This window comes from Mesoplodon densirostris, chromosome 5 (assembly GCF_025265405.1).
Source record: "Mesoplodon densirostris isolate mMesDen1 chromosome 5, mMesDen1 primary haplotype, whole genome shotgun sequence".
Lineage (NCBI taxonomy): Eukaryota > Metazoa > Chordata > Mammalia > Artiodactyla > Ziphiidae > Mesoplodon > Mesoplodon densirostris.
This window is the reverse complement of record NC_082665.1, coordinates 77,042,633-77,064,520: the sequence shown is the minus strand read 5'-3', so window position 1 is coordinate 77,064,520 and position 21,888 is coordinate 77,042,633. Positions and strand designations below refer to the sequence as shown.

At 44.2% G+C, this 21,888-nt stretch overlaps 1 pseudogene; it reads left to right on the top strand.

Moving 5' to 3' along the window:
* The window catches only part of LOC132490467 (elongation factor 1-alpha 1-like), a 90,368-nt pseudogene that overhangs the window by 48,227 nt on the left and 20,253 nt on the right, over nt 1-21,888 (top strand).

The following is a 21,888-nucleotide window of genomic DNA, read 5'->3' as shown; positions in this document are numbered from 1 at the left end:
CTCCATCGAGTACTTATCATCTTCCATTTGGTGGGGGTTTTAGTTCTGCTCAAAGAGAGTGTGATGTGTATCACTTGAGGGGGGACCAGGACCCTGCCACAAGGTTGAACTATTGTTTCTTGGCTGCTCCTCTCTTGTCTCTGCATCCCCTCCCTTCCCTGATTAGCAACTGTTTGAATCTATCCTCTGGAACTCAGGGAAGGTCAAGGAAGCTGAATGAAGCCTATTTCCTACAAATAAGAAATGGGGGACATGGAAAGACTTTTGTGCCCAGGAGCCCCACAGGGTCCTGCTCAGTTTCGTGTGCTGAAAAATACTTCTCAAAAAGTTGCATACATGACTTCATAAAAATATAAAATGAACACGTCAAAGATTTTATTCCACTCATTAGGGAACCAGTAAAATGTTAAAACTAATTCAAATGAGAATTTGAAGAACAGAGATTTACAAGAGTCAGACCAAAGAAAATGTTGAAATGAGTTTGTTCAGAGATGCAGAATTGGTTAATATCCTACAGACAATAAAGAGTAACTTTGAAGGTTATCATTTTTACAGATGGAAATCAATTGTCTTACTACCAGACAAAATCAGCACTTGTCAGGCAGCCACTGTATTGCTTTCAGGCAAAAATGATTTGCACTGCCGTCAGTTTTCTGTAAGTTTGCCTCTACCCCTACAGAGCTATAAAATAGCCTGGTCCATAGAAAGCCAGTCAGAGGAACACTCCCAACATTACTCTGAAAGAATGCCCAATAATCTCCTTGGCCTATTTTCAAGTTTAGGATAATTTTTCTTGACAGTCTCCTCTACTGGGATCGTAAGTAATCTGCAAAGTTTAAGAGGTGCAGGGAGAGTGTTAAGTAACCCTAAAGGCTTCCTCAAGTTTGCTTTTCAAATCTAGAGCCATATAGTATTGGGTAACTATATGGATTAGGAATCTCAAATTGGACTTTATAAAGTCTCTATTATTTTCTTTCCTAGGCTTGAGGAACGAAACCCAAGAAACTATGTCCACCAGATTTAACCTAGAGAACCTATCAATTTGGTAAATTCCTCTCTTCTTGAGGTCCTCTCAATTTTCAACTTTTTCAGCTTTGTGGGTGTCCTCTCAATTTTCAACTTTATCAGCTTTGTGGCCTCCCAGGAAGTGACCTTCCCTTCCGTCTGTGAGGCTGGGACGTGTCAGCCAGGCAGCAGGCCAGTTTTCCTAGGAGAGCTTTGTGGGCCTTGGCTCACATACAAAGTCAAACCCTTAATAGAATGTTTATTGTATGTGGCTGGGTCTAGGAATGGCTTTTAGTATACTGATGTGATAATTCTTTAATATTGCTCAGTGCACAGGAAAACCTGACATGCCTTGAAATCTTCCAGTTTCTACATCTGTGAAAGAAACTGGATACTTTTCTATTTTGACAATAGTTCTAAAATTTTACATAACTTTACTAACAATGAGCAGTAAAGATAAAAGAAACTTTTAAAAACTATTAATAACAATGATACTAATAATAATACATTTCAATCAACCATGATAAAGAAGAGAATAAACTAAGGGTGGGGTCAGGACACACTACTGCAAAATACGTCACCTTGGCACATTGTATATTGCTGTCGAACCCAAGCTCAGTTCATGTGCCTGACATACAGTGAGGCCAAACCAACTGAAAAACTGGAGTTTGGAGCAGAGAAAGGTTTATTTCAGGGCCAAGCAAGGACAGTGGGCAGCTAGTCCTCAAAAAACCCCCAAACTCCTTGATGGTTTGTAGGGAAAGAGTTTTTGCGGTACGAGGGCCTCTCACTGTTGTGGCCTCTCCCGTTGCGGAGCACAGGCTCCGGACGCGCAGGCTCAGCAGCCATGGCTCACGGGCCCAGCTGCTCCATGGCATGTGGGATCTTCCCGGACCGGGGCACGAACCCATGTCCCCTGCATCGGCAGGCGGCCTCTCAACCACTGCGCCACCAGGGAAGCCCCAGGAAGAGTTTTTAAAGGCAACATTTGGCGTGAGGGCTATAGGGTGTGTGACTTCCTTCTGACTGGTTGGTGGTGAGGTAAGAGGGTGGTGGTCCAGGAATCTTGTGCTCAGTCTGGTGTTACCATCCTCCACCTGGGTGGGGGTTTTAGTTCTTGTAGCAGAACTCAAACACATTGTTATGTATATCCCTTGAGGAGGAACAAGGACCCTGCTTTACTCTGCACTGTTTTTTGTTTTGTTTTGTTTGTTTTGACTGCTCCTCCTTTGCTTCTGCATCCCCTCCCTTCCCCAGGGAAGGTCAAGGAGGCTGAATGAAACCTGTTTCCTATGAACAAGAAGTGGGGGACATGGAAAGGATTTGTACCTGGGAGAGCCCCCACAGGATCCTGCTTCGTTTCAACATGAGCTACTCTGTGCATTCTCATTATTTAAATAGCCCTATTCTACCTGCCTTTGACTGTGAGTAGATGCATTTACATAAAAATTAAATCATAATATAAATCATATTTTGAGTAGAGAGGAGAGCACTTCCATGTGGAGCTGTGCAGCAGCCCCAGCCCCTGCACATGTGAGACCTTCCACATCTTTGCTACTCACACAGACTAAGGAAACAGCAAGAACCCCAGCAAGTTTTGGGACTGGTCCCACACACTGCATATGCTTCCAGGTGGGAACATAAATAGCAGTGACCAGGGAGTGTTGAAAGGAGAGATCTGGGAACCTGTCATTTGAAGAGACAGGGCAAAGGTCCTCAGCCATTTTCTAGCAATTTTACAACCTCTACGGAAGGAAGTCAGCATAACATTTGCAGCCTGGCCTGTGCTCAGGAAAAAGAAGTGACTAATAGCAATAATAATAATTCCCATCAAGGGAATTGTGGTTTGAATTCTCTCTAAACGTACATTTATTTCTTTTATCCCAGCTACATCTGTTTGCACCTTGCTGTGAAACAGTGTAATTAACCACTGGGTTTCAGAGAGAGGTGATAATTTTCAGCTTATTCTCAGCTCATTTTCAGTCCAAATTTTAACTTGAAAATGTTTTTTCTTCTCCCTTTGGCAGCAGCTCTCAGAAGTGGATTTTGCTGGAAGGCTTCTATTTTCATCATTCTGATTGCTTTATTTATGTTGCAAATCACTGATTTGGTGTTTGGAAATTGCCATGTTTGGGGCAGCAAAGTTTTTCGTTAATGGATTGATGAGTTTTAAAGTTGCTTATAAAAATTTTTTTTTTCTTTTTAAATAAAGACTTAAAGTTCCAACTCATCATGCCTTATGTTCAGGATAGCGATAAACAGTGACATCTTGCCATTTACCTCAACCCTTTGTTGCATGAAAAAGAGTGGGGCACGAGAGGATTGTCATGTCCCAGGTCTCAGGTGAATCCTTGGGACAGCCACCAAATGTGGGTTCTTGGCTTCACATGGGAAAGAATTCAAGAGCGAGCCAAAGTAAAGTGAAAAAAGATTTATTCAGGGAGATACACACTCCATAGACAGGGTGTGGGTCATTTCAGAAGGTGAGAGAGAACCCAGGGTATGGGGTTGTCAATTTTTATAGGGGTGGGTAATTTCATAGGCTAATTAGTGGGAGGAGTATTCCAGCTATTTTGGGGAAGGGGTGGGGATTTCCAGGAATTGGACCACCATCCACTTTTTGACCTTTTATAGTTGACCTTTGAACTGTCATGGCACCTGTGGGTGTGTCATTTAGCATGCTGATATGTTAAAATGAGGGTATACTGAGGCTCAAGGTCTAGTGGAAGTTGACTCATCTGCCATCTTGGACCTAGTTGGTTCTAACCAGTTTATGTCATGTCCTTGGGCCATATCGTTCTTTAAAAGGTTGTTCCCTGGCCCCTTCCTGTCTCACCTTGTTATCAGATTAAACCTGAAGACCAGGCATCTAAGCTTCCCTCAAGCACATCTTGGTACTTGCCTTAACAACCAGGTTGGATAAGCCAGTCTTTTCTCTAAACCAAATTCTGAATATCTTGTTCTCTCAATATCTGATCTTGTTGAATGCTATGGAATGAAGTAGCCATCAAAGTTGTGTGCTGGTTTGGTTTTGCCTTGACTCAGTTATGTCGCCATATCTTGATCTTTCTTGGCTCTATTTCTAATTAATGAATTAAGAAGGTTAGATTACATGGATACTAAAATTTTTTGTTTGCTGTTGTTTTCTTTTACACAACAGAGTTCTTCAAATGAAATTTTACTTGGAATTCTGATGTATAAAATCATGTATTGGTTTCCTATTACTGTTAAACAAATCTCCCCAAAACTTAGTGGCTTAAACAAGTAATAATTTATTATGTCTCACAGTGTTACCTAACACAGGTTCATGTGCCTGACGCACTGTGAAGCCACACAAACTGAAACATCAGAGTTTGGAGCTGTGTAAGGTTTATTACAGGGCCATGGGGATGGGTAGCTTCTGCTCAAAAATCCTGAACTCCCTGATGGTTTTGGGGAAAAAATTTTATAGGCAAAATTTGGGGTGAGGGCCACAGGGTGTGTGGCTTTCCTCTGATTGGTCAATGGTGAGGTAACAGGATGGTGCTCTAGAAATCTTGTGCTCAGCCTGATTGGTCAATGGTGAGGTAACAGGATGGTGCTCCAGAAATCTTGTGCTCAGCCTGAAGTTAACATCCTCCACCTGGGTGGAGGCTTTAGTTCCTGCAAAAGAACTCAAAGGTATCCTTATGTATATTACTTGAGGAGGAACCAGGACCTGCCCCAAGGCTGTACTATTGTTTCTTGACTGCTCCTCCCTTGTCTCTCTCCCTCCCTTCCCTGATTAACAACTGTTTAAATCTGTCCTTTGGAAGTCAGGGAAGGTCAAGGAGGCTAAATGAAGCCTATTTCCTGCAAACGAGAAATGGGGGACACAGAAAGGACTTGTACCAGAGAGGGCCTTACAGGGTCCTGCTTGGCTTTAACAGTTTGTGTGTGTGAAGAATTTGGGAGCAAACTGGCGGAATGGTTCTAGCTTGATGTTTACAATGAGGTTGAAGTCAGTTGTCAGCTGAAGACTTGACTGGGGCGGCACTTCTAAGGTGGATTACTCATGCATCTGGAAAGGTAATTCTGGTTCTTGGGACAGGGAGGGAGTTGGGGGGAGGAAGGTGGAGAGTTTTTCTTCATGGGAGCCTCTCCACAGGGCTGCTTGAGTGTTTTCACAGTACAGCAGCTCCCTTCCCACAGACAGGTTTCTGCCCTAACCTGGGGTAGAGTTTTTCTTCCATCCTTCCTCCAGATACATGGGCCTTTGTGCCCTGGAGACAGCAAGCTTTACTGCCGCTTCCGCAGCTGTGTAAGGCTTTTGTTTTGTAGGAGACTCTGGTTCAAGAAAGAGAGAAGGGCCTTGTGCCTTGCCCCCACTCCCAATTATTGTAGACAATTGTAGCAGGGAAGAACAGGATCTGACTCCATGTTAGATCTGTTTCTTTTACTTTATCTTTGCTTTTTGTTGCTTTTGTTACTATAATCACTAAAACGATGCTCTCTATAGCTGTAAGCATACATAATGGCCTGCCTCGGGGAACCCTGCCCCTCCACCTGCATGTTAAACTGAAGTGCCTTTGTTCAGCTCACAGGGAAACACCCTGACCCTGCCCACCTGTGAACGGCTGCAGAAAAGAAGAAATTAACACATCCCCTCCCTCAGGCTGGCCAAGCCAGGAGATACTTTGGAAGACTTATGGCCTTTTAATTTTACTTCCTCACCCACCCTCCCCCCCCCCCCGTTTTATGAAAGAAACTGGCACCCAGACCCCAATAAGATGGGACTCTAGGACATTAGTCTGCCATATTCTCAGACGCCCAGCTTTCTGAATAAAGTTGTTATTCTCTGCCACAACACCTTGTCTCTGATTTATTGGCCTGTCGTGTGGCAAGCAGAGTGAGCCTGGACTCAGTAACACAATAAGACCAGCTCACGGAGGTTTGCACCCCATTCCATTCTCTCCCAATTTCCCTCCAGGCTCATCAGAGCCAGAGGCAACAGCGTTCACAAGACGGGGGGTGGAGATGGGCTCTGTTCCAGGCTCCATACACCACCTGATCAAACCCTTTGTCATTTTCAGCTCTCCTCTGAGAAAATCAGGGGCCACAAGTTGGGGTTGGGAGGATGGGCTCCTTGGTCTCATCCGCACACATGTGTTTTGTTTTAAAAAGGCCCACAGCCTGTGCCTGATTGACAGCAGATGCTTGCGGATACTGACTTTCCTTCAGGTCACATGATGAGCCCCCTGCTGCTTGTTCAAGTTGACTTGGGGGAAAGAGTAAATGGTGGGGAGGGCTTTGGGTTTTCTAGAGCGAAAGTAAACTGCCATCTGCCGAGCACTAGCTCAGCTCCAAGTGTGTTGTGTTCGCCACCTCCTCCTTAGACCCCCGCTGCGAGCACAAGACTGAGTGGGGAGGAAAACTTCCCTTCTTCTTTTCTAGATCCTTTGGCTGGTCTAACAGTTAAATTGACATAAAACAGATTAAGGGGGGGGAAAGCAAATTTAATTTCCTATGTACGGGAGTCCCATAAAAATATGAGACTCAAAGAAGTAACGAAAGCAGGAAGCTTTTGTACATTTTAGACAAAGAAATAATACATTTGTGAAGAATTGACAAGAAAAGGGGTTTGGGCTTGGGGTAGTGAACTGGTGAAGAAGTAACAGGTGTGTTTAAACAGACTTCTGGGCCCTGAATTCCCTATTTCTGGTGATGAGGGTGCCTTCTACCCTCCTAGCACTGGGGGGTACTTTTCACATGGAAGATTCACCTCCTGCTTTCAGAAGATTCAGAGTGTCTTGTAATGGCAGCTTCTCAAGTACCTTTCATTCAAAATAATCAATATGCCCGAATGGCATGTTTTGGGGTGACATATTCTGAATCCCCACAACTACTATCTCAATTCTCCTGGCAAGGAAACAGGCGTCAAGAGGTTGCTACTTTTGCAAGTACTCTCATCTTGTAGGTGCTGGGGGTAAGTTTGAACCCCAGTTTGCCTAGTCTTCCCGCTCCAGGCTGCTGCCTTCTAATCCGGGGAAGACAGCATTCCAGGGTAGGATGAGCTTCCTGTTTGCTGTGAGAAGTGGAAAGGGCCCCCTTACAGCTGTTTTTCCTCCCTGCCTGCTCCCTGTCATGGTGGGTGGGAAAGAGGCAGGTGAGGAAGGGGCGTCTATTTTGATGGGGGGGTGGCCAAGAGGGTCAGGCCTCTGTCCCCTTACCTGCCTGCCTCCTGCCACCCAGAAGAACTAAACAGGTTCTCTTCCAGGTGGGTGTGAGGGCTGCCGGCAAGGCCCTTAGGGGAAATGGTCTCGCGGGTGGACAGCTGATAAGTCTCCGTGCTTTTCTCCCCACAGGTGGGCTCCTCTGCGGACAGGTAAGACCTAGTCCGTTAATGCAGGAGCATTTATGTGTACTGTGGTTGGAAGAGGGAAAAAGTTAGGTCCCGGCAGGGCCCATTCATAGGCACGATTCCCTTCAGCCCTCAGCAGCCCTCTCTCTGCGTTCCCCTCCTCAGCTCTCAAAGGCTGAGCCCAAGGGGAGGGGAAGGCAGGGAAAGGCAGCTCCAGGCCCAGAGAATGCTCCATGCCCCTACACACACATGCACACACACGTGCACACAGGTATATACACACACACGCACTCTCTTTCCCAGGTGACTTGGGGTGGGGCAGTGTCTCTGTATCTGATTAGCATTCTTTAAGTGACCTGGTCAGAGGACATCCAGGCTCGGCCATTGCAGAAGCAGTGGACACCAAGCTGGAGGTACCTGGCCATTTTCCAATCAATCTGACCCAGCACCACCTGGACGTGTCAAGTCCTCCAAAATCCTGGCCTCCTTAGTATTTGGGGAGACTCTTGAAGGCACATGTTTCTCCTAGTTATCGTTGCTCTGATTTCCTGTTTCTGCTGATTTCTGTATCACATTCTGTCTCTTGTGGCCATTCCCTTCTTTTGGATGTGAACCACCCCCCCTGCAAACACCAGCCCCTGCCTCCTTTCCCTGCTGCTCCCAAGCCACTCACACTCCTGTGAAGTCTCCGCTACCGATGATTTGCAGAACACCGGGGGGTTGGGGTGTCTGGGCCAGTCCGGCTGGTCTGTAAACACCAGACATCAGGGATCCCTGTTCTTAGAAGTCCCCCAGCCACAGCTGCCGCCTGTGCTTTGCCCCTCACTGTCCTACTGTCCAGCTTGACCTCCACTTGTCTCCTCCTCCCACTTCTCCATGGTTCCAGCCCCTCCACTCCCTCCCTCTGGGGCTCCCAGAAGGGCTTTACATGCACAGCTATTGCATTCTTCAATTGTGCCCTAGTTTGATCCAGGGAGTGTATTGAGGATTATCTTTCCCTAACTAAAATCAACAAACATAAATGTATGGAAGCAAATACTGATCTGTATCTGTATTCTCCCTGAGGCTTCCCCTGCCTAATATTGAACTAGCGATCATCTCTTCAGCCCCTGCTACTTTGGGAAGGACTGCATGGTGGGGAGAGAGCCATGGGCATGATGGCTGTGCAGCAAAGCGCTCAGCCTCTGCGTCTCACCCAGGATGACACATGCCTGTGTCTCCTGTTACTCATCACACAGAGCACTTTGCTCTGACGCTTCTGGTCCCCAAACGTCTGGGCATTTCCCTTCACCAAGAGATTCTCTGTGACCAGCTGGGTATCCCACAATTCAGTTCAAGTCTGACTTGGAGTTAGCACAGACCCCGCAGGTTAGGGGCTCAGTTCCACAAGACTGTCCCCTGAATGTTAGATGCAGGTCACAAGCAGTAGGTTCCCAGGTGACCCACAACTTCTGTCCAAACTGCCTACAAATCAGAGGTTCCCACAACCCCTTCCCTGGATTCCATCATTTGCTAGAACAGCTCACAGAACTCAGGGAAAATGCTCATGTTTACTAGTTTCTTATATAATGAAGGAGATGATAAAGGATGCAGCGGAATGGCCAGGTGGAGAGATACATAAGACAAGGTCTGGAAGAGCCCCAAGTGCAGGAAATTCAGTCCCTGTGGAGCTGAGGTGTGTTGGGGCCCAGGACAGGCTGCCCCCAAATATGTCTCAATACCGTATTGATTGTTTTGAATTAAAGTTATTTAAGAAACAGCTGATACGAGAGAGACTTTTACCCTCCTCTCTGTCTGCTGAGAGCAGGAAACAAATCTCCCACATGAAAGGCATCCTCCCCATTCCAGGAGGTAGAGAGACATCCAGAGGCAGGGAACCCAGGGCCGAGAAGCTCATATAAACAAACCTTGTTACTTCTTTACTAATTAAGCACCCAAACCTAAGTTTCTTTGTCCTTTCAAATTTACTGTTTCTTTGTCTAAAAAGTATAAAAGCTGCCTGCTTTGGCCACTTCATAGGTGCCATTTCTATGTGACCTCTGTGCTCACTATTTAAACTGTTTCTTTTCCACCTGTTAATCTGTCTTGTGTTAATTTCATTATTAGTCCAGCCACAAGAACCCACGAGAGGTAGAGGGAAAATTCCCCCCTCCACCACAGGTGTACCAACCCCCTGGTACCTGGATGTGTTTGCTAACCCAGAAATCCCCTATTGGGATTTTTATGGAACCTTGTCACATAGCCATGATCGATTAGGAACTCTGTTTCCAGCCCCCTCCTCTCTTTGTAGAATGAGGGGAGGGGCTGAAAGTTCCAAGCTTCTAATCATGGCTTGGTCTTTCCTGTGACCAGCCTTCATCAAAGAGCACACCCAGAGTCATCTCATTTGAACAGAAGATGTTCTTGTCCCCCAGGAAATTCCAAGGGATTTAGGAACTAGTATTAGGAACCAGGATCAAAGACTAAACATTAGAACTAAAGATTCTCCCAGCATCCCTTTTTATAAGGATTTTAGGAGCTCTGTGTTAGAATCTTGGGGCAGAGACCAATACATGTATTTCTTATTATCTCACACTCTGGACACAGAGAGACCCAGATTTGAATCTTAGCTCCACGACTTACTGGTTTTGTAACCTTGGGCAAGTTATTCAATCTCTCTGAACCTCAACTTTCTCATCTGTAAAATGGAGATATTAATGACAACCACTTTGTAGGGTTCGCAGGAAGATTAAATGGGAAAATACATATAAATCTTAGTGTTTGCTGCTTCATGCACCCTCATTAGGGAATTCTTTTATGTGAATCACTGTGTGAAGTTGAATGGACAAGGAGGTTTTTGCCAAAGGAAGAAATATAATAATGTTATTAGCATATTCCATTCCCTCTGCCAGGCCCTCTACATGCATTAGCTCAATTAATCCACACAATAACTGTCTAAATGCTACCAAACAAAAGTTTGTGTGCACACTAACACACAGTGAGGCCAAGTGTCAGAGTTTGGAGCAGAGAAAGTTTAGTACAGGGCCACGCAAGGAGATGGGTGGCTCGTGCCCCCCAAACCCCAAACTCCCTGAAGCGTTTCAACAAACATTTTTTTTTTTTAAAGAAGATGTTGGGGGTAGGAGTTTATTAATTTATTTATTAATTTTTTCTGTGTTTGGTCTTCGTTTCTGTGCGAGGGCTTTCTCTAGTTGTGGCAAGAGGGGGCCACTCTTCATCGTGGTGCGCGGACCTCTCACTATCGCGGCCTCTCTTGTTGTGGAGCACAGGCTCCAGACGCGCAGGCTCAGTAGTTGTGGCTCACGGACCTAGTCGCTCCGTGGCACGTGGGATCCTCCCAGACCAGGGCTTGAACCCGTGTCCCCCGCATTAGCAGGCAGATTCTCAACCACTGCACCACCAGGGAAGCCCTCAACAAACATTTTTAAAGGCAAGGAAAGGGAGAAACGTGGTTGGTTGTTACAAACTTCTTGGCATTGGAATCCTTCGTTCTTGCACCACATAGGTCAAGTCATAATGTTCCTGTAAACCTCCAACAGGACAAATGTTATTCTCTGTTCTGCAACTTTTTACCTCTATTTGAATGGACTCTTAAATGTCAGAGCCTTGAGAATGTGCTATCCTATATATTTCAGGCTCTAGGCAATATTCTTTTACAAAAGGTAAAGAGCCAGCATGATTAAGCACAGGAAACAGAGCACAAAGTTTAAAGTAAAAGGAACAGATCTAAATCCCACTCCTGGGCATATACCCAGAGAAAACTATAATTCAAAAAGATACATGCACCTATATGTTCATAGCAACACTATTCACAATAGCCAAGGCAATGAAAACAACCTAAATGTCCATCACCAAGTGAATGGATAAAGAAGATGTGGTATAGATGTATACAGTGGAATACTGCTCAGCCATAAAAAAGAATGAAATAATGCCATTTGCAGCAACACGGATGAAGCTAGAGATGATCGTGCTAAGTGAAGTAGGTCAGAAAGAGAAAGACAAATACCATATGATATCACTTATATGTGAAATCTAAAATATGACACAAATGAACGTATCTATGAAACAAAAAACAGTCACAAATATAGAGAACAGACCTGTGGTTGCCAAGGGGGAGGGGTGGTGGGGGAGGGATGGACTGGGAGTTTGGGGTTAGTAGATGCAAACTAGCATATATAAGATGGATAAACAGCAAGGTCCTACTGTACAGCACAGGGAACTATATTCAATATCCTGTGACAAACTGTAATGGAAAAGAATATGAAAAAGAATATATTCAGTTATATATTGATATAACTGAAGCACTTTGCTGTATAGCAGAAATTAAACAAAACATTGTAAGTCAACTGTATTTCAATAAAATTAAAGAAAAAAGATGAACAGATCTAATATGGAGTCAGGTTTGTTCTTCCCTATTACACAAAGGAGAAACTGTTGTCTGTCTTTCATAGATGTGAAAATTTAAGTCCTTTACTGAAGGCCACATAGCTGGGAAGCATGAAGATTCAAACGGGGTTGACTCTGAAGCCTTACTCTACTGTATTTTCTCCACTGGTCTTTCCACATAGATGCATAGAGCCAGGAAGGACTTTGAGAGACTATGGAGTGTATTGCAGATTGGGTTCTCCAGAAGCAGAGACTGAGATAGAGTTTGGGGCACAGGATGTTTACTAGAAATCAACACCCGTAGAAGGTGGAGGAGGAGGCAGGTGAGTTGGGATGCATGTCTGACAGAGTCATGGCCAGCCTGGCCCCTGGAACCCCTGGGGCATTCTGACATCAGTACATCAGAGTGTTTCTTTTGCGTGTGTGTGTTTCCATTCACTTTATTGAATTAAAATCAACTCATCTTCTAGGAAGTAAAAAGTATGAGTTCACTGGCCAAAGTTGCATGAAATATTTGGCATTTCTTTTTTTTTTTAATTTAATTTTATGTTTTATACAGCAGGTTCTTATTAGCTATCTATTTTATATATATTAGTGTATACATGTCAATCAAAATCTCCCAATTCATCCCACCACCACCACCCCCACCACTTTCCCTCCTTGGTGTCTATATGTCTGTTCTCTACATCTGTGTCTCTATTTCTGCCCTGCAAACTGGTTCATCTGTACCATTTTTCTAGGTTCCACATATATGTGTCAATATATGATATTTGTTTTTCTCTTTCTGACTTCACTCTGTATGACAGTCTCTAGATCCATCCACATCTCTACAAATGACCCAATTTCGTTCCTTTCTATGGCTGAGTAATATTCCATTATATATATGTACCACATCTTCTTTATCCATTGGTCTGTCGATGGGCATTTAGGTTGCTTCCATGACCTGGCTATTGTAAATAGTGCTGCAATGAACATTGTGGTGCATGTGTCTTTCTGAATTATGTTTTTCTCTGGGTATATGCCCAGTAGTGGGGTTGCTGGGTCATATGCTAAATCTATTTTTAGTTTTTTAAGGAACCTCCATACTGTTCTCCATAGTGGCTGTACCAATTCACATTCCCACCAACAGTGCAAGAGGGTTCCCTTTTCTCCACACCCTCTCCAGCATTTGTTGTTTGTAGATATTCTGATGATGCCCATTCTCACTGGTGTGAGGTGATACCTCATTGTAGTTTTGATTTGCATTTCTCTAATAATTAGTGATGTTGAGCATCCTTTCATGTGTTTGTTGGCAGTCTATATGTCTTCTTTGGAGAAATGTCTATTTAGGTCTTCTGCCCATTTTTGGATTGGTTTGTTTGTTTGTTTTAATACTGAGCTGCATGAGCTGTTTATATATTTTGGAGATTAATCCTTTGTCTGTTAATTCGTTTGCAAACATTTTCTCCCATTCTGAGGGTTGTCTTCTCGTCTTGTTTGTAGTTTTCTTTGCTTTGCAAAAGCTTTTAAGTTTCATTAGGTTCTATTTGTTTACTTTTGTTTTTATTTCCATTACTCTAGGAGGTGGATCAAAAAAAATCTTGCTGTGATTTATGTCAAAGAGTGTTCTTCCTATGTTTTCCTCTAAGAGTTTTATAGTGTCTGGTCTTACATTTAGGTCTTTAATCCATTTTGAGTTTATTTTTGTGTATGGTGTTAGGGAATGTTCTAATTTCATTCTTGTACATGTAGCTGTCCAGTTTTCCCAGCACCACTTATTGAAGAGACTGTCTTTTCTCCATTGTATAGCCTTGCCTCCTTTGTCATAGATTAGTAGACCATAGGTGCGTTGGTTTACCTCTGGCTTTCTATCCTGTTCTGTTTTTGTGCCAGTACCATATTATTTTGATTACTGTAGTTTTATAGTATAGTCTGAAGTCTGGGAGTCTGATTCCTCCTGCTCTCTTTTTTTCCCTCAAGACTGCTTTGGCTATTTGGGGTCTTTTGTGTCTCCATACAAATTTTAAGATTTCTTGTTCTAGTTCTGTAAAAAATGCCACTGGTAATTTGATAGGGATTGCATTGAATCTGTAGATTGCTTTGGGTAGTATAGTCATTTTCACAATATTCATTCTTCCAATCCAAGAACATGGTTTATCTCTCCATCTGTTTCTGTCATCTTTGTTTTCTTTCATCAGTGCCTTATAGTTTTCTGAGTAGAGGTCTTTTACCTCCTTAGGTAGGTTTATTCCTAGCAGAATTATTTCTGATCCAACCAGTGTTGCCCCAGGATGGAGGTCAGTACTAAGGGGGATGTGTCAGTTAGGGCCTGTATTTGCTAAGTATCAGACCCCACTCTGACCCCACAAGACAAATGAGGGACTGGATTTTTCTCTCACAGGAAGGAAACCTGGCCATCACCATCTCTATACTACACTTCATGATACGATCAGGGAGACTTTCATCTTTCTTAGTGCCCCATCTTCAAAGTGCCCTCAAGTTCTAAGATGGTTGCTGAAATTCCAGCTATTACATCCACATTCAGAGAGGAAGTAAAGGAACCAGGGAGGAGTAAAAAACTGTGTGTCCCTCACTGAAACCTCCCCCCACCCAACCCAAATTCATATGTAGAACCTAATGCCCAACCTAATAGTATTAAGAGGTTGGGACTTTGGGAGGTGTTTAGTGCCCTTATAAAAGAGACCCCAGGGCTTCCCTGGTGGCGCAGTGGTTGAGAGTCCGCCTGCCGATGCAGGGGACACGGGTTTGTGCCCTGGTCTGGGAAGATCCCACATACCGTGGAGCGGCTATGCCTGTGAGCCATGGCTGCTGAGCCTGCGCGTCAGGAGCCTGTGCTCCGCAACGGGAGAGGCCCCAACAGTGAGAGGCCCGCGTACTGCAAAAAAAAAAAAAGAGACCCCAGAGAGCTAGATTGCTCCTTTCCCACCACGTGAGGACACAGCACAAAGACACTGTCTATGAACCAGAAAAAGGGTCCTCACCAGACACAATCTGCTGTGCCTGGCCTCCAGAATTGTGAGAAACAAATTTCGGTTTATAAGCCCCATGGTTTACGGTATTTTGTTATAGCCACCCGAATGGACTAAGACAAAGTAAGGTGGAATACTGTTCAGCTTTAAAGGAATGGAATTCTGATACATGCTACAACATAGATAAAACTTGAAAACACGCTCAGTAAAATAAGCCAGACACAAAAGGACAAATCCTATGTAATTCCAGTTATATGAGGTCCCTAGAGTCATCAAATTCAGAGAGTAGGTTGATGGTGGCCAGTGTCTGTGGAGAGAGGGGACCAGGAGTGACTGCTTAATTGGGTCTTATTTGGAAGGGATGCACAGGTTTTGGAACTAGATAGAGGTGATGGTTGCACAGTATCGTGAATGTACTTAATGCCATTGATGTGTTCACTTTAAAATGTTTAATTTTGTCATGTTAATTTCACTGTATTAAGAAAAGATTTTTGAGACAAATAAAAAAATCCAAAAACCCACAATGAGATACCACTACACACTTATTAGAATGGTTCAACAGAGAAAGACTGGCCACACCAAGTACTGGTGAGGGCATGGAGGAACTTGAACCTCAGACTAGCTGGTGGGAATACACAAACGCTTTGGAAATCAATCTGGCCATTTCTTAAAAAGTTAGACATACATTTACCACATGACTGGTATGTCATATGGTATGACTGGAATGGTATGTCATATGATATGACAGGTATGTCATGTGACTGGAGACAGAGTAGAATAGTGGTTACTGGGGGCAGGGGAGGGTGGGGAAGGTGTTTAATGGGGACAGAGTTTCAGTTTGAGGTGATGAAAAAGTTCTGGAGATGAATAGTGGTGATGGCAACACTACAATGTGAATATACTTAATGCCACTGAATTGTACGCTTAAAAATGGCAAAAATGGTAACTTTTATGTTCATGTATCCTTTATTGCAATTTTAAAAAGCACCTCACCATCAATGACTGCTGCTTACACTCTTGTGATCACTGTCAGTTGCAAGTGAAGCTGGGAAATGTAGACTTTTGGGTTGTATGATTTTGTACCCCAAATAAAATTAGGGTGCTGTGAGAAAAAAGGGGTGTTGGGGAGGGTTCCAGTGGTCTCTGACACATAGAACAAAAGTTAGAAGCACCTTTGCTGTCCTCACTGACTTGTACACAGATGTGCCCATGAACTTGGTCTATCTGTTTTCATTATACATGCGTCAAAATCCTCTACAGGTATAATTTTTTAAAAAATTTATTTTACTGAGTATTGTTGATTTACAATGCTTTGTTAGTTTCTGGTGTACAGCAAAGTGTCTCAGTTATACATATACATACATTCTTCTTCATATTTTTTCCATTATGGTTTATCACAGGATATTGAATATAGTTCCCTGTGCTATACAGCAGTACCTTGCTATTTATCCATCCTATATATAGTAGGTTGCATCTGCTAACCCCAAACTCCCAGTTCTTCCTTCCCCCACCCTCTGGTCAACCACATGTCTGTTCTCTATGTCTGTGATTCTGTTTCTGTTTCACAGATAAGTTCATCTGTGTTATATTTTAGATTCCACATATAAGCGATATGGTATTTGTCTTGGTCTGACCTACTTCACTTAGTGTGATAATCATCTCTAGGTCCATTCATGTTGCTGCAAATGGCATTATTTCATTCTTTTTTTATGGCTGAGTAGTATGTCATTGTATATATGTATCATATCTTCTTTATCCATTCATCTGTCAATGGACATTTAGGTTTTTCCATGTTTTGGCTACTGTAAATAGTGATGCAATGAACATTGGGGTGTATGTATCTTTTCAAATTAGAGTTTTATCTGGATATATGCCCAGGAGTGGGCTTGCAGGATCATACAGTAACTCTATTTTTGGTTTTTTAAGGAAAATATTTTTTAAAATGTGTCTAATCGAATCTTGTTATTTGCAGTCATGATATTCTATAAAGCTGCCATGGACACTAGATTTGTGAACATGGAACCACTGCTCTCAGGGGAAATAAAGGGTTAGGGTCCTGGTCTTCTGGTCATGGTGTTTTTGTCAACCAATGGATACATACCTTGTTTAATGTGTGTTTCTTTTTAAAGACACCTTTTAATATATTTGATTGATTCATTGGCATTGAATTCATGGCCAATAGCACTAGAACTTACGCCTGAATGAAGCTTATTTAACACGTGTATTTTCTCCATAAGACTCATCACAGCCTTCTGCACTTAGGACCCTAGACAGCACTTCTGTACTAGGCTCGGAAAAGAGCAAAATCACCAACACAAAGCACAAAAAATGTATAAACTAGCACTAAATAAAAGTCAAAAAGGACCCTTGTTTACAGGAAGAGCTGAAGCAAGGAGGCTTCAGCCTCCCAGACCTCGGCTTGGAACATGGTGGCAGGGTCTCAAGGTTTTCCCTCCTCTGTGTCTGCAAATGACCCCAGGCCCACAAGTATTGATTTTCCATTTACAGAGGAAGTTTAGTATGTAGGCGAATTCACAAATCCATGAATAATGAGAATCAACTGTATAAAGTCAGAGTTTTCACTTTTGCCACTTGGACTTAACATCACTAATGAACACTATTTATCCAAATGAGCTTAATTTTGCTTCGGTGGTTGCTACCAATTTTCATTCCCCTCCTCCTCATCCCTTTTCCCTACAATGTCTGGGCCTTGACTGCAGGTGAGTATTGCAGATGATGAGGGTTATGAGGAACATAAAAACAGGGAGAGGGCTTCCCTGGTGGCACAGTGATTGAGAGTCCGCCTGCCGATGCAGGGGACACGGGTTCATGCCCCGGTCCGGGAAGATCCCATGTGCCACAGAGCAGCTGGGCCCGTGAGCCATGGCCGCTGAGCCTGCGTGTCTGGAGCCTGTGCTCCGCAACGGGGGAGGCCACAGCAGTGAGAGGCCCACGTACCGCAAACAAAAAACAAACAAACAAAAAACAGGAAGAGGTGATAGGTAACCTTCTCAAAGTGGGTGGTCAGGTGCAAGCTCTCAGAACTTGAGAATCTAGTCCTCTGATTGTAGTTTTCTAAAACCAAAGAAAAACAATGTGGAAGAAGGAAATACTCTGAAATCCCAACAGTGGGTGGGTGCATTTAGAGAGGTGGGTGTATGATTTTTTTCCCCTTCTATTCTGTTTTACAAATTTTCTGTAAAATGCTTATATATTTTAATTATGAAAAGTAAATATTAAGAGAAAGAAGTATTTGTTTAAGAGATCCCAGACTCCCCTTGGGCACAGCATAACTCACACCCACCAAAAGGGATTTTTTTTTTTTTTTTTGCCATTCACACTAGCCTGGGGAAAGGGTAGGTCTGAGAGGCTAGAGACATTTTTATTCATTGAACGTTTTGGTTCTTCAGCGTCTGTTGGACAACACTGGGGTTGGGTGAACTCAAGAAAGGAAGGGGCTTTCTGCAAATGGTTTCAGCCCCTGGTGCTTCCAGCCCCTCTAAACCAACAGCCTTCAGTAGCATCAGCTTATCCTGGGCCTTCCTCTCCTGCCAACCCCAGGCTCCTCTGTTTGCCAAACTGAACACTGGAAGTTTGCACAGGCCATGACATTTCAAGAAAGGTCACCTCCCTGAAGGCTTTCCCTGTAAATTTTTCTATTCCCAAAATGGTTTCCCCCCCCCCCCCCCCCGCCAAGAAATGCTGGTTTTTAGCTGAGGGCTTCTGGGTTCATCTGAAGTCATGAACTTTCTGCCTCTTTTTGGGTAGTGACCCTCATTGCCCAAGTGGACAGGTCAAGAGCAGAAACATGGACAGACACTTGGCTGGAATCCCCTTGCTGCTCCACACAATTTCTTTGTCTTTCTGAGTCTGGTGCCCACTCTGTGCTCCCGGCAGGCTGCTCACCAGCTCACTGGCAGGAGAGGGAGAGGTGGGACCTCCTTATACTAGTTCCCTGGGGAGGCTGTGACAAACTATCAAAATCTCAGTGGCTTAGAGATAAATGTAGTCCTCCAGTTCTGGGGGGCGGGCAGAGGTCTGAATCAAGGTGCTGGCAGGCTGGACTTCCTCTGGAGGCTCCAGGAGAGAATCCATTCCTGGTCTCTTCCAAGCTCCTGTGGCTGTCGGTGTTCCTGGCCATGTGGCTGCATCTTCCATCACTCTGCTTCTCCTCTTTGCCTGTCTTCTCTTTGCCTCCCTCCAGGGAGGATGCATGAGCTTGCATTTAGGGTTCCCTCCCCTAATCCAGGACAATCTCCCCATCTCAAAATCCTGAACTTCATCACTTCTGCAGAGTTCTGTTTTGCCACATAAGGTATCTTTCTCAGGTTCCAGGGATTAGAACATGCGTATCTTTTGGGGGGCCATTTTCAGTCTACCACACTCCCCAAGAAAGAATGCTTTCCTACTGCCATGTGGGGGCATTGACACTAGATGCTCTGAGACTGTGGCTTGTGCAGAAATGTTTCCTTTATTAATACTGGAGATGTGTTTTGGGAAAGAGGCAGGTGATTGTGGAGCTCGAAAGGAGAAGAATGGCTCAAAATAAGAGAAGAGCTGTTCCACATCACAGGAGAGACGAGGCAGAGGGCTTGTGTGTCAGGAGGTGGGGCGAGTCCACGCCTGTCTAGCGCTGTGGGTGTGACAACAGTGGGGAGGGTGGGGGGGGGGATATCCAGAGACCAGACCGCTACAGGGCTCTCTGCCCTGCACGCAACGGCAGCACTAGGCTACTTGGTAGTGCTTTTTAATTAAGTGAACCTCTTTCTAAAATATTGTAAAAGGGCTTGTGAATGCGATGGTCCAGAACTTGGGGGATGAGGAGTAAGAGGTCATGCTCCCAAAAGGAATTTGTTTCTTTCTACCCCAGAGACGTGAAATGCCACTTTCTTCCACTGGAAGCCAGTGCTTCTGAAGATGACCCCTCACTTCTGATCCCCTTTCCTTCATGTTTTCTCCCCCAGGGCCTCTCAGTTCTATCTCAAATCCCTCTTCCCTTCCCTATGCATTGCCCCGCTCAAATCGCCCCTGGGGGAATCGCCTGCCCCGTCTGTTCCGCAGCCTGAGAGCATGTGTGAGCATCTGCAGTGGCCCTGCTCCTGAGCCTAACGTGAGGCAGCCCAGCTGATGCTGTGAGTCTCTTCGGCCTCGTCCAGCGGCTGAGGCCAGGCCCGGGGGAGGTGAATAGCTTGGCTTTGCATCCGTGAGATCCATGCGTCTGAGGTAAGGCTTGTGAGCTAGAAGAATAGGAAATGGTGGTCCGAGAAGAGGGTGTACGGAATCAGAAATTAGGAGATCCATTCCACAATTATATCTGGAGTGGCCACTGTGTGTCAGGAGAATTCTGTGATTACCCAAGTAATTACCCGAGTAATCTCACCTAGAAGGAGGGAGGAATAGACCAAGGCTGGTGCTGGGAAAGCAGCAGCGGTCACTCAGCCAGGATAGGGGACTTGGTCAGTTTGTGGTTTAGACAATGATCACAATTTGTCTGTGTTCATATATGATTGTAGGGTGGTCTTTTTTGGTCTGCATCCATCAGCATCACAGAATGGGCTCCTCTGATGCTGATGGTCTGTGCAAATGTTATATTCCGCAAGAGGACCACAGCCCAGCAGAGAGCACCAAGCCAGCTCCCAGGTGTCAAGGACAACTTTTCTCTTTTTCACCCTACACAACTGACCAGGCATGAAGAGCAAGAAAACTCCAGCTTTCAATAAATTGGCCATGTAGGTATAACATCCAGGAGAAACAAAAAAGGCAGGGTTACCAAATTCCCCATATCCCAGCAGCAGACATACAATGCCTTTTGAAGACTCATTAAAATTTCATGTCAAAACCATTTAAATGCAAGAGCAATGAAAACATTTGAGCTTCGGTTAGGTACAGTCTAAAGACACATAATCCCAGAATCTGACCTACTTGAAGCATGCGATAATCTTTTGGGGGGATTCTTTCGTGGATGCTAAATAATTTACCATGAAATTCCATTACATTTGCTGTGGTTTTTTAAATTTTTTATTTATTATTATTATTTTTTTAATTAATTTATTTTGTTTACAACTTTATCGGAGTATAATTGCTTCACAATGGTGTATTAGTTTCTGCTTTATCACAAAGTGAATCAGTTATACATATACACCTGTTCCCATATCCCTTCCCTCTTGCGTCTCCCTCCCTCCCACCCTCCCTATCCCACCCTTCCAGTCGGTCACAAAGCACCGAGCTGATCTCCCTGTGCTGTGTGCTGTGATTTTTTTAAAAATGACAACACTGTTTCTATTTTCATTACCTTGAATATATTGTGTCTTCTCTTCCCCATGTTATAGTTGTTTTAGTAAACAAACGTCTCTGGAATAAATGTATGGTTCCCAAATTCATACTATTCAGGAGAAAATCAAATAATAAAATGTTGATGCTGGAAGGAAGCTACCAGGGCCCCAAACAACACAAGGGCCCCAGCTAGAGGGGAAGCACGATTGCTGACCCTGGGTCAACCGGACAATGAGACACTTTCCCCCTCAGTCCTGAGAAAGTCAGCTCTGGGTGGTCAGAGCCATTTTCTATCTGGTTTCCTGCTGGATTCCCCAGGGTCCAGCATAGTGCTTAATGAATCGTAGGTGCTCAATCAATGACTAAGTTACTTTTTTGGATAAACAGAGACATAAAACACATTTCTGGAAAGTCAGTGCTATGGAGGTGTAGGGACACCAGGTTCTGTTATTCAGAATATGGTCTGTGGGCCAGCACTGTTAGTGTCACCTGGGATCTTCTTAGAAATGCAGAATCTCCGACTCCACCCAGACCCACTGAATCAGAATCTGCATTTTTTAACAAGATCCCTGGATGACTGACAGGCATGTTGAAGTTTGAGATGTGCCGCCCTAGACATCACCCGGCCAGCATTTCTCAACCTCAGCTGGCTGGCTACTGCTGGGGGGAGCTTTTAATACATATGGATATTTCGGTCCCATCTCCAGAGAATCTGATGGGTGGTCAGGGTTGAAGATCACTGACGGTAGCCCAGTATCCTGTGTGACCTCAAGTCAGTTACTTAGCTTTTCCAGGCACAAGTTTCTTATCTGGTAAATGGCTTTGTCAATGCCCTCCAGCCAAAGACCATAAGGAGTACATTGTAGTTGAACAAAGTGGATTTAATGACCTGCGGCAATGCTGGAAATAGCCATCCACATGGAACCTCGAGGCTTT